Here is an 11,957-nt window from a genome sequence, read left to right on the forward strand (position 1 = left end):
AACTCAAAAAACACCATGAAAGATCAGAGAATTATTATTTCAAAAGCCGATTCTCATATCATTCATCTTTGAAAAACATCTTAGAATTCTACAGGGTGTCACAAAATTCTGGTAAGAGGCACTTTGTGACTTCTTAAGAGTAATCTGCTCCCTGGATTCCAGTCTCACTCATTGCTGTACCCGAACATTGGAGCCCATGAAACCACTGTTCCCTTGCAGCTGCTGGTACAGAGCAGCAATCACCAATTGTGATTTAGGTTAGCCATTGCCTTTGTGCTCCTGTGCACCTCTAGGCTTCTGGAGATGGGCCTTGGATGGGCTGCAGGTCCTGTGAGGGGCCTGGGAGCAGCTGGACGATGCATTAATTGGCCGCCCCCTGTACCCTCACACCACTGGCTCTCTTTTATCTTAACAATACAAACCTAATAATATCTTTCTAGCACCTAACTTTTTTTTTGGGGGGGGGGGGAATCAGTTAACACCAAACATAACTAAGGATGGCAACCTGTCGGATTGGACTAGCTTCTTGGCTTGCTATATAACACATGAGAGTAGAGAAACAAAGGCATTTGAAAAGAACTTGCAACTCTGGCTTCCAAAGTATTATTTACTAATTAGAGATTAAGGATTACGAATTGCAAGAAATAACCTTGCTTAATGCTATTAATTAGTTACTGCCAGTACTTAAAAGCTGAAATTTGTGTGTGCTTCTTTGTTTCTCAATGCCTGTGTTGTAGGTAGGCTTTGCAAGTTAAATTCTCTGTCTGTTCAGCTGTTGGTAAGACTTTACTTGCCAAAATTCAGTCTGCATGAGTCAATGTTGCCTTCGCAACACATTCTGGCCTGCCTGAAAATCCACTTTTTCTATGGTTATATTGCTTTTCTATAAATCTCAAAATAATTTCAGTATGATTGGCCAAAAGAATCTTTCCTGCTCTGAACAAGTGCAGACCAGCTCTGCACCCCTACAAAATAATAACATTCAAATAAGGATTTGATTACTGATGGAGATATTAGGGATATACAGGGATGGAACAGATTCCCTGTGAGCACAGGTTGAGAGCTGAGGCTGTGCTGCCTGGAGAAGAGAAGGCTCTGGGGAGACATGAGAGCGGCCTTTCAGTACCTAAAGGGGGCTGTAAGAGAGAAGGGGACAGACAGCAGGGTCAGTTGTGATGGGACATGGGAAGTGGTCTCAAACTAAAAGAGTGGAGATTTAGGTTGGATATAAAGAGAAAGTTTTGACAGTAAGGGTAATGAAGCACTGGCACAAGTTGCTCAGAGAAGTGGTGGTGCCCTCTGCCTGTCCATGGCAGTACTCAAGTCAGGATGGTCAGGGCTCTGAGCAATGTGGTCACTGCAGGGAGTGGGACTAGATGGCCTTTGAAGGCACCTTCCAACTCAAATTATTCTGTTATTCTATATTCCCTTATTATGCTAAAGACAGCAAAGACTCCGTGTTACTTTACCTCTCTTCATAAGACCTTGGTAGCTTTTATGTTGTAAGTTGTTTTTGGCTCAGGTATGACCAAAGGCTTACAGAATAGTAAATGCTAACAGTAGCATTACTACTGTTTACAGTATATCCTGCTTCTTTTCTGTTTCTCCCACACATTTTGCCTTAACTGATCTCTTTTGAGTTGATAATATGCTGAAACTCTGCCCCAGTGTCTTCAGAGCTTTCTATACAATCGTATGATTGGTTTCTTCTCCTTTCAGCTGATGTTCTTTATTACTCATCAGTAATTTTCTTCACTTTAATGGCTCTCTAGGACCAACAAACTTATTCCTGCAGCTTTAAGTTGCTTTTCCACTGCCTACTCCTTGCCCAAAGGGTACCAACTACTGCAAGAAAGGTCTTTTATTTTACCTAAAACTTGATATCTCCTCCCAAAACCACAATGAAGCTTGCAAAAAGTAGACTCTTCCCCAAACCCTGAGATGCCTCTGTGAGAGTCTTCTCAAGCTGGGTAAGAGTTAGTTCATTTCAAGGATGCATTTTTTTCTAGTTCACACTAAACTTTGCTCTAATTACAAAGAAAAATGATTGGAGGGCTGCCGTGTGTTCACAGCAGCCTGTGAGTTCTGCTCCTCTTCCTGCTGGCTAATTAATCTTACAGATATGTGTTGTTCTAATAGCTCTGATTAGCTAGTGATGATGAAGATGAAACAGCGTTCAACTTGTCTACAATAACACATGAAGCTTTGATATGCTAATTCCACACTCAAGGTTTTCCTTTCGAGGGAGTCAGCTGGATTTTGCTTTCTCTCTGTTTCCATCCCAGGCAACAAAGCTCATATTATTGCAGTTTGCTTCTGGCTTAAATTCTGTGTCATAGCAGGCAATTAGTAGTTATCTCGCTGCATTACATTGCTGCTTTCTCCTGGGGGGTACTGAAGAAGGCATAACCCCTGTGTTTCTGCTTAGTGTATCTACAGGCATAACTGCAGAACTATAGATACGTTTCGAACCAGCAAATGTACATCCACACTTTGCCCCGTGTGACTCAGCATCACGTGCCCAGCAGCGTGCCCTACCTCGTTCCAAGCACGGGCTCCCCCAGCTCTCCTCCTCCAGCTTTGGTGCCCATCCTTTTGTGCAGTGGAACAATGTTACACGGGATGTCACCTCACTCCCTTCATTTGGCAAGCCCAGGCGCTGCCGTTAATTATAGAACGAAAGACATGTAAGGTTCATTGAGAATTCATTCAGGTCAGCATCCAAGGGAGGATTGATGATCCTTCTGTAACTGCTCACAGACCTTCGTCTAACTTCTTACTGACTTTTGCTGGTAGGTTTTCTACTGCCTCCCCCTCAGTGCTTTATTACTATCATTACCAGCTTGATCTTTTTCTTACTACAAGAAGAAATACATTTACCTGGTTATTATTACTTTAAACTTCTTTGCAAGAGAGAATCTAAATGCTGTTATGTCCAATGTAAGTGTTATTCTTAAATACAAAGAAGGCTGTAGGTGATGCCTGTGCAGCAAAGTCACATTGAGAACCAGGCAATATCACTGTAGTATGTCGTAAAGGGATTAAAGACTGCTTTATAAGAGATATTAGAAATTAATTTAAATGAGAAATTACCATCAGAGAGGCTCCAGAGGAATCTGTGCCTCAGCCAGTGCTGTTCTCTTACCTCAGCCAACCCTTTGGAGTGAAACGAAGCTTTGCTCACAGAATTTGCACAGCTGAAGACATAGATAATGGCACAACCACAGCAATTTAAGACACAAAGTGAGCAAGTGCTGCATGAACACGTGTTTCATCCACCTCCACAGCAAATATCTGTGCATCCAAATCACATCGTGTACTTTGGAGCTGGCAGTAAGGAAGGGAAATGCCATCTCTTTGAGAGCATTAAATCAAAGAGGGCTGAGGAAGCTGGGACGGTAAATATGTCTCAGGGCCAGGCTGGATGTGGCTCAGGGCAGCCTGGTCTGCTGGTTGGTGACCCTGCACACAGCAGGGGTTGAACCTGGATGATCACTGTGGTCCTTTTCAACCCAGGCCATTCTGTGATTCTATGTTAACTCAAGCTGGCAATGCCACGTGGCAACCAGAGCAGCAATTTGAGCTTAAACACCAAAGAAATACAGCGTCCAGGAGCGCGTCCTGCTGTGTGACCGTGACCAAAACATGGCACAGTGACGTGACTTTGGGGGGATGGAGATGAATTGCACAAGGTGTAACAAAGTGGACGGGTCCACTGAGAACCTGAAAGAACGAGTCACTGGAAAAAACTGTACTCGGAGATGATATGTAATTATCTACACGGCAAAAACGCAGCAGGAAGACGCTAATTTTTGGTACGTAGCAAGCTCCACCTGCTAGGGAAGCTGCAGAATGAATCCTGCGACTACATGCGGCTCCTAAAGGTGCCCTATCCAAGGCCGGCTGGAGGTTAGGCTTAGGGGATTGCAACTGACGGAGCTTTGCGCTGCTTTCCGAGCTCCGCCGGTCAGCTTCACAGTGCGCGGCGACGGCACCCGCAGCTCCCTGTAGGGAACCGCTCCAAGCCGAGCACCCGGCGGCGCCCTCAGCCCGCGCCCGCCGCCTTCCCCCACAGCGGGCGGCCCCCGCCCCCGCCGCCATGTTGTGGGACGGCGAAGGAGGAGGCGGCGCGGCGCGGGCGCTCCCGGGCGGCGCAACAGGTAGCGGCGGCGGCGGCGGCGGCGGCTCGGCTGTGCGGAGCGGGGGGACAGGGGGGTGAGCGGCGGCGCTGTCAGCGCGGCGGGGCCGGGAGCGGCGCTGAGGTGCGCGGGGCGGACGGTGAGCGGGACGGAGCGCTGCGTTGTGTCGCTGCCGTGAGAAGCTGCGGCTCGGGGGGCTGAAGTTGGTGGCAGTTCGTCGTCTCGACGGAAAAAAAAAAAACAACAAACAAACGTAGTTTGCTTGGAAACTCAAAGGTTTCACCCGTGACCAACAGCTGAATCCGCCGATGCGGCGGTGATGGTTAGAAATAATGAGCTGTAGCAGCTAATTGGGTAAATTGGGTGCTAGCTGGGCTTCATTCTTGCGCTAAGCTTCATTTTTATGGTTCTACTTTACTTCCCGTTGGGTTCATCCATCGTATTTCGGTTGTTCGGTTGTTGTTTTTTTCCCCCTGGCTAAATTACGGTGTTTCACAGCACTCTGGGTCCTTGGAGAAATAATTGGTCAGAGCCCAGGCCCTGTGTGACGTCCAGGGGATGAAGAGCATCCCCACAGGTTTGGGTTCGGGCTGCTCTGTGCTCTCTGCTATGGAGAGATTTTGGTCAGCCTCCTCAGTCAGGTGCCCAAATTAGATCAAGTGAGTATGATTTTCCGTTTAATTACTGCCCTGAGGGAATTGCATTTATTTTTTTTGTTCCTTCTCCTGTCTGTACAGGATCAAGGATGTGAGGTACATCCGAGGAGCAGCTCAGTCTGGGATGTAACGTTCCCACAGCGTTATCGTTTATGGAGTTGTCCATTGCAGACGTTTCATGCTGTCGGTGCTTTATGGGCTGCATGCTTTCTTACCATTCTGATTGTGGGCAGAGAGAGATTAAGTTCAAGGCAGAACTGAGTTGTTAATGATTTTGAACAGTGTTGCTGAGAAAAAGCTTTATTCAGTTTCAGATATTACAGCGAGGGGGACCACAGCGAGTCTTACAGTAGTTTTATTTACAGATAATTCTGTTTGTGGTCCTTAATAGAGAAAAGCAAATTAATTTTGTTCCCAAGCAAAGTAGCAAGCCATCAAAATTGAAGTTAAACCATGGGGCTGATAGCAGTTCTTCATTCATCCACTCGTCTGGAGCTGGAAGGGGAAAAGAGATGGGATTTATAAAGAGAAAGGTGGTTTGTGTGCTTGACTTAGAGCAAAAAGCTTCACACCTCCTGACCACAGGTATCTGCTGAGAGAAGTCCTCATGGTTAGGTCCTGCCCAGCAGCACACTCAGCTCTCTGGTTCCTATTGCAAACAGGGACAGATATCTCTGACCTGTTAATTAACAGTTTGCAAGTCTGCTCTTGCCACAGAAGCAGCATCTTGGTCAGCACGTAAAATTGAGGAAGGCGGTGTTTCATGAGATTCCTTTGGAAGTCCTGAGTTATTCTCTTTTCCTTTCTGAAATTGCCTCAGAAGTTGGACATCCTCATTTTTAATATTTGTTTCTGGCCTGCTTTCACTTGAGAGGAAATACCTCAAATATCTTTTTTTTTTTTTTTTTAAATACCTTTAAACTGTTTCCCTTTGCTTCTGTTTACCTAAAATGTCATCGCAGAATAGTTTAGTTTGGAACGGGCTTCTGGAGGTGGTGTGGTCCAACCCTGGCTAGAAGCAGGGCCAGCTGAGATCAGCATCCAGCCATGTCGGAAATGCCTCTGGGGTGGAGATCCTCAACCTTTCTGGGCAGCATGCAGCGGGCTTGGCATCCTCTATCCTTTCTGCAGGGTTATGCGTCCCGCTGCCCAGCTCATCAGCAAAGATGTCAAATGGTATTGGCCCACTGCTCTGCTTCACCAGTCTGGCTCTCACTATAAGAATGCACTGGTAGACCTCATAAAAGCTGTTGGAGAGTCAAAATGAGCAGCACCTGCTGCTCTCCCCTCATCCACAGAGCACTCAGATCAGAAGAGAAAGCTGTCAGGTGGTCCAGGAGTGGCTTATCCAAAATAAATGTGAGCTGGCTGTTTGCATTCACCTTTTTCTTCAAGCATCAGTACATGGCTACAACAGAATCATCACAGAATCATAGAATGGCTTGGATTGAAAAGGCCCACAATGCTCATCCAGTTCCAACCCCCTGCTGTGTGCAGGTCACCAACCAGCAGACCAGGCTGCCCAGAGCCACATCCAGCCTGGCCTTGAATGCCTGCAGGGATGGGGCATCCACAGCCTCCTTGGGCAACCTGTTCCCGGTGGATGGGTTATCCTCCTTAATCTTTCAAAGGATTGTAGTCAGAATTGAAGCCTTTTATATGGCTGAATTGTGCCTCTTGCCCTTGTAGAAGATGGGTGTGATATTTGCCTTTTTCCAGCATCGAGATCCTCCCCCAGGCACCAGAACCTTTCCAAAGCCACAAAGTCTTGCAGTGACCTCAGCTCGTGTTGATGGCAGCACCAGGCCCAGCTCTGTTCCACGTATAGCATCTGCTGCCATTGATTGTTTTCACATTGTTTTGACTTCTGAAAGTCACTCTTAGTTCAGAGTAATGCCACATCTCTAGATAAAGAGCTTAAAGGATGGATCCTGACATGTTTTCAGGGGAAGGCTTGACATAAACATGGTCCCTTTGTGAGAGCTGGGCGAGCAGTAGGATTTATGTCTGTGAATTTGTGCTGGATTACTGCTAGATTGGAGCACTCATTTCATTGGCTGAGTGGTGTGTGAAAGTTAGTGACCTTTCTTTACCTTTCTCCATGTCTTAGGTGACCACTGGTCTATAAAGATAACAAACGTGCAGCTAATTGGGGAATTACCTTTTTTATGACTTTGACTCGTTCAAGCACTGTCACTTGTCAGTAAAACACTTGCACAAAGTACTTCGAGGTTGTGATGTTTATTTTTGGTATGAGATAAAACAGTATTCTGTATTCTTTTAGCTTTAAAATCAGTTTACCATCTTTTACCTTTTGAAGTTGCATTTTCCTTCTGTAGCCTGCACAGGGATGGATGGTGTAAAGGAATACTTTGGAGGGGAAGCGCTCCTGTTAGAGCATCTGCTCAGCCTTCCAGTGCTAAAGCAGCTATTTTAAGTGATCCTCACATTTTCAAATGCTCATTTGCAAATGTTGCAGGTGCCAGAATACCTCTGGAATTCAGTTTCTGGATCTTTACAGAACCGTGAGGCTTGTAAGCTCAGTTTCCTTTGAATGATGGACTGATATGCACTGTAATTTTAAAGCCAGGCTAAAAATGTCAGCATGCTGGTCGCTGGCACGTTGTGCTTTTGGTCACTGATGAATCCATCTATCAGGATTTTTAATTTATTCTCTAAGCCTTTCTCTAGAAAACAAGGGAGTTGATTTTGTTTTACAAGGCATTTTCGATTCCTCATGCAGTCCCACATGCTTTGCTGTATTGCATACTGCAGCATGATACAGAGACTGCAGTGACTTGTTTTTCTGGTGCCTTTAGCACCAAATGTTCAAAGACGCGTAAAATAGCAGTCAGGAAGGAAACGTGGAACTGATGCAGTTTCGTTTCTACTGAACTTCAGCACGTTTAAGGCTTTGCTTTGGTCAGTAGGGGAATGCAGTCTGGCAGAGCTGGCTGCTACTGGGCTGGGTTGAGCTGGTAGTGTGCAGTGAGCACTGCGTTGTGTAACTCTTGTTCTCAGAATACCACATGAAACTCAGATGACGTAACGTGATGATGGAGTAATTCACTGGAATTGCTTAATGGGGAACAATTATCTGAGAGCTATTTTTAATTCTTTTTGCAGTTACAGGTTGTAGAAAAAATGTCGTTGGTCCAGTGCTGCTTTGGGACTGCAGTACCAGGGGCAGCAGATGGGATGGGAAGAACTTGGTGTTGGATGTTGTTCCTTCAGCTTTAGAAGGAGGAGACTGAAGTTCAGAGTTGACTCCTCTATTAAGAAGTTTCAGGGCTGATGCAAGTGAAGCTTCTGAAATGCTGTGGCATCACTCCTGAGTGCTATCTGTAGTTCATGATTCAACAGTACATGAAGCAACGTTTGGGAAGAACAGGAAATAGGAGTTACTCCTCTTTGTTTCTAAAAATATGACAATTGCAGTGTAAAAGAATTACCCATCATGGCCATACTGCGGCCTATCAAAAATCAGAGCTGATTTCCAATGATGCAACTCTACCTTAGTTCTCAGAGGTGAAGAATTTTAACACTAAATATTTAAGTCTTAACACGTGTTAATGTGTTTACATTACTAAGAATTTAGTAAGATCAAACTGTCTTTCTAGCTATGTATGATTTAGCTCCTTGGGACTTCACCCAACATTGAGATGAATCATAGACTCGTAGGATGGCGTGGGTTGAAAAGGACCTCAACAGTCGTCTGGTTCCAACCCCCTGCTGTGTGCAGGTCACCAACCAGCAGCCCAGGCTGCCCAGAGCCACATCCAGCCTGGCCTTGAATGCCTGCAGGGATGGGGCATCCACAGCCTCCTTGGGCAACCTGTTCCAGTGCCTCACCACCTGATGTTTGTCTGACTCCAACAACAATTGATTCCCTGAGTTCATGAAGCTTGGTTGTAATGTCAGCACGTTACTTGCACGCTGTATAGCAAATTGAAGGTTAAAAACCAAATGCCAATTGAACCTCTCCCTCACTTGTTTTCCTGTTATGACCTGAAAGAGTCCTTGCTTAGCTAGCAAAGCCAGACTTCCACAAAACACTGGAGATCCTGAAAACTAGTTACTGCTCTTACACTAACGATCATACAACTGTAGTTTGTCAGTAGGTGCTGTGCACTTCCCAGTGTGCCACTCATATAGTTTTAGGGCACCCAAGTGTTGTTCTGGTTTTGCCTGTATCTCGGTGTCTCTGTGTTGTAGGAATGCTTGGAGGGGCAGTTGCTGATGGGACAGGATGACTGTGACACAGGTGGGGCTGAGCGTGGTGTGAACTTGGATCTTCAGATGGTAAGGGAGAGGTGCTGCAGCCTGGCTTTCTTCTCCCGTGGGGCTTCTTTGGCTGTTCCATCAAGGAGAAACAGCAGCTGCTTTATCTGAAGTGGAAGATAGTAAGAGAAGAGTACTTATGTTACTTCTGCTTTGTTAGGAGGCACATTTCATTTGTACTTCTGCTGGAATGGATGGAGGAGGCTCAAAATTCTCTTTGAGAAGAGTGTCTGACAAGATGTTAAATGGGTGGGCTCATCAGTAACCTGCCCTGAGTGTTGCTCATTGTGGTTGGAATGAGAAATAACAGTAAAGAGAGCTCATCAGACACAGGTGCTTTGCCTAAGTCTGCAGTGACACAGATGGTTGGACTGGATGATCTTAGAGGTCTTTTCCAACCTTGGTGATTCTGTGATCCTATGAATTCAGGGGTTGCGATGTGGAAGTTTTCTGGAGCTGCATGGAGCTCACTGGATGGCATCTTAGGGCTCTTGTATGGTGCTGGCAGAGAATTAGAGCTGAAATCTGTGTCTCAAAATGGGATCTGCAGACTTCAAGAAGCAGCATACCGAGTGCAGTCATGCAAATAAGGAAGTAGGAAGCAAGAAAGAGGAGCGTATTTTAAGTTACCACCCATTCAGGAGCAATTGTATCACTTTCAGTTCTCCGGGAAGGCTTCAACCTACAGCCTGGAATTCTTTCTCAAAGGTAGAAATGGAGAGCTTTCGTGTTTGTTGCTAACGTGGACTTTTTCTTTTAAATCTATCTGCTGCTTTTTTTTTTTTTCTTTTTCTTTTTTTTTCCTTCTTTCTAAACAAAGTGGAGGTGGTGATGTGTCTCCTTGTCTGGAATCAGGTTAGTATTCTGTCAGTGTGAGGCAGAGCTGGGTTGAATTCCCATCTTTTTCTGTTGAAGTTCATGTACACGTCTCCTATGGGAAAGACCATAAGGTTTCAGTAGTGAGTTTCCCAAAGTGGGACTCCTGTTCTCTCCTTCAAAACATCTTTGCAAGGAAGAATCAGAGCTGGGACAGCATGAACAGACAGGGATCTGTGTCTTCTTAGCTTAGTGACACACATATTCACATAGCAAGGTGAAGTCCTGAGCTTATGATGCTCCTCTGAACTCTGTGCATGAGCTTCCTTAAATGACTGTGCAGTGAAATGTGGGAGGGTCTGAGAGAAATGATAGGAGGGTTTATGGCTCCCCAGACAGAGCTGAGCTGAGTCGTGTTATTCTGAATGGCTTCTGAAGAACTGGGCAGCTGTGTGGAAAAATACCTAGTAATAATAATTGAAAAGAAAACAGTCAAACCATCACAGTTATGTTTCGCCATCGCAGTGGAAACGGCGATTCTTTTATGTTGCGTGGCATCCATTTTGCATGGTCAGTATATTCAGAAAACCCATGAATCAGGCAAGCTGGGCAGAAGAATGTTATGTGAATTCCAATGCCATTTAACCCTTTTTTCAAGCTAGCAGGTAATCCAAGGGTCAGGAGGCTATTAAAGTTGGAAATGGAATTGAGTGGGAGCAGAGACTTTCTAGATGTCGACATGCAGCAGCCAAATGCAGAACAAATCCTTCCAGAGGAATAGTGAAGTTAATGTTTATGTCATGTGTGCTGTTCTTTGATTGGAAGAGTTTATCTGCTGACTTCAGGTGTGTTTTGGCCAATGTTAGAGCCCTGACTTGGGCAGAATAGAAACTGAAGTCTAAATGGTGTTTGCCCTTTTTTGACTACACAGTAGCAATTCCTCCATGTAGAGATGCCCTGAGGAGTACCTGGCACTTCTGAAGGTGTTGTTGGAGTGGTTCTGGGTTACCTCTGTTGCAGTTCTAAACTGAATCGTGGGGTGAAGTCCTGGAAAGGACAGTTGATGGGATGTGTTGGTTGGTTGACTTGAAATTGCCTCCATGCAGGTGGCTGCTGCTTGGAAGAAAGCTCACCCCTGGGAGGCTGACACTGACTGGGTTCTAAAAGCTTTCGTTTCAAGTGCCTTATGGTTTTAAAATAGCCATAATCCACACAAGGTCTCACCTAAATAACATGTTATACTGGGATCCTGCTATTGCAGGGAGGGTTTAAACCAGAAAGTACAAAACAGTAGGAATGGAAAATGATCTGTAATTAGCTCAGTAGCAAATAGCTGTAATGTTCATCAGGTGCAGTATTTCCTAATTGTTCTTACAGCAGAAATCTGCAGTGCAGCTTCTTGCTGTCCTTGAGAAAGGTGGAAAAATTGTAGAGGTGTCCAGATGTGTTGCTTCTGTAGAGTTTGCTTTCTTCCAGTAACACCTGGGGTGACAAACCAGGTACTCCAGACCTGCATTCCAGCTGAAGCCATGCATCTGTGGTTTCTCTGAGGAAATATTTTGGAGAAAGAAGTGATGTAGGTATGATAACAAAGGTTGTGGTAAGGCTGTTTTTTGTAAAATGACAAAGAATATACCAGTCACAAATCATAGAATTGTAGAATATCCCAAATTGGAAGAGATCCAACAAGGACCATTGAGTCCAAACCGTGGCTCCACACAGCATCATCCAGACCCTGTGGGTGAGAGCCCTGTCCCAACACTCCCTGAGCTCCAGCAGCTCAAGGCTGTGCCCACTGCCCTCCAGGGCAGGGCCTTTCTGTAACATTCAGAGAAGCTTTTTTCTTTTTTTTCCCCCCTCCCTTTATCCTGCATTCTGACCAGTTCAGATGTTGTCTAAATCCCCTTCCCTTCCCTTCCCTTCCCTTCCCTTCCCTTCCCTTCCCTTCCCTTCCCTTCCCTTCCCTTCCCTTCCCTTCCCTTCCCTTCCCTTCCCTTCCCTTCCCTTCCCTTCCCTTCCCTTCCCTTCCCTTCCCTTCCCTTCCCTTCCCTTCCCTTCCCTTCCC

The 11,957-nt window shown here is 45.6% G+C and overlaps 1 protein-coding gene across 5 annotated transcripts in view; it reads left to right on the forward strand.

Moving 5' to 3' along the window:
- The first annotated feature begins 4,117 nt into the window (after positions 1–4,117).
- Positions 4,118–11,957, forward strand: part of ITSN2 (intersectin 2) — a 68,527-nt gene continuing 60,687 nt past the window's right edge. For 2 of the 5 annotated variants that reach the window (XM_042827655.1, XM_042827699.1), the window contains exon 1: positions 4,118–4,160. The gene's annotated coding sequence lies outside the window, so the exon portion shown is untranslated. Of the gene's footprint in view, positions 4,161–4,240; positions 4,279–9,765; positions 9,785–11,957 lie in introns of those variants that run through there. The other 3 variants (XM_042827663.1, XM_042827673.1, XM_042827682.1) reach the window with 3 other exon arrangements.

The sequence above is a fragment of the Centrocercus urophasianus genome, unplaced genomic scaffold (assembly GCF_019232065.1).
Source record: "Centrocercus urophasianus isolate 14NV4802_14NV808 unplaced genomic scaffold, USGS_Curo_1.0 seq_10, whole genome shotgun sequence".
Lineage (NCBI taxonomy): Eukaryota > Metazoa > Chordata > Aves > Galliformes > Phasianidae > Centrocercus > Centrocercus urophasianus.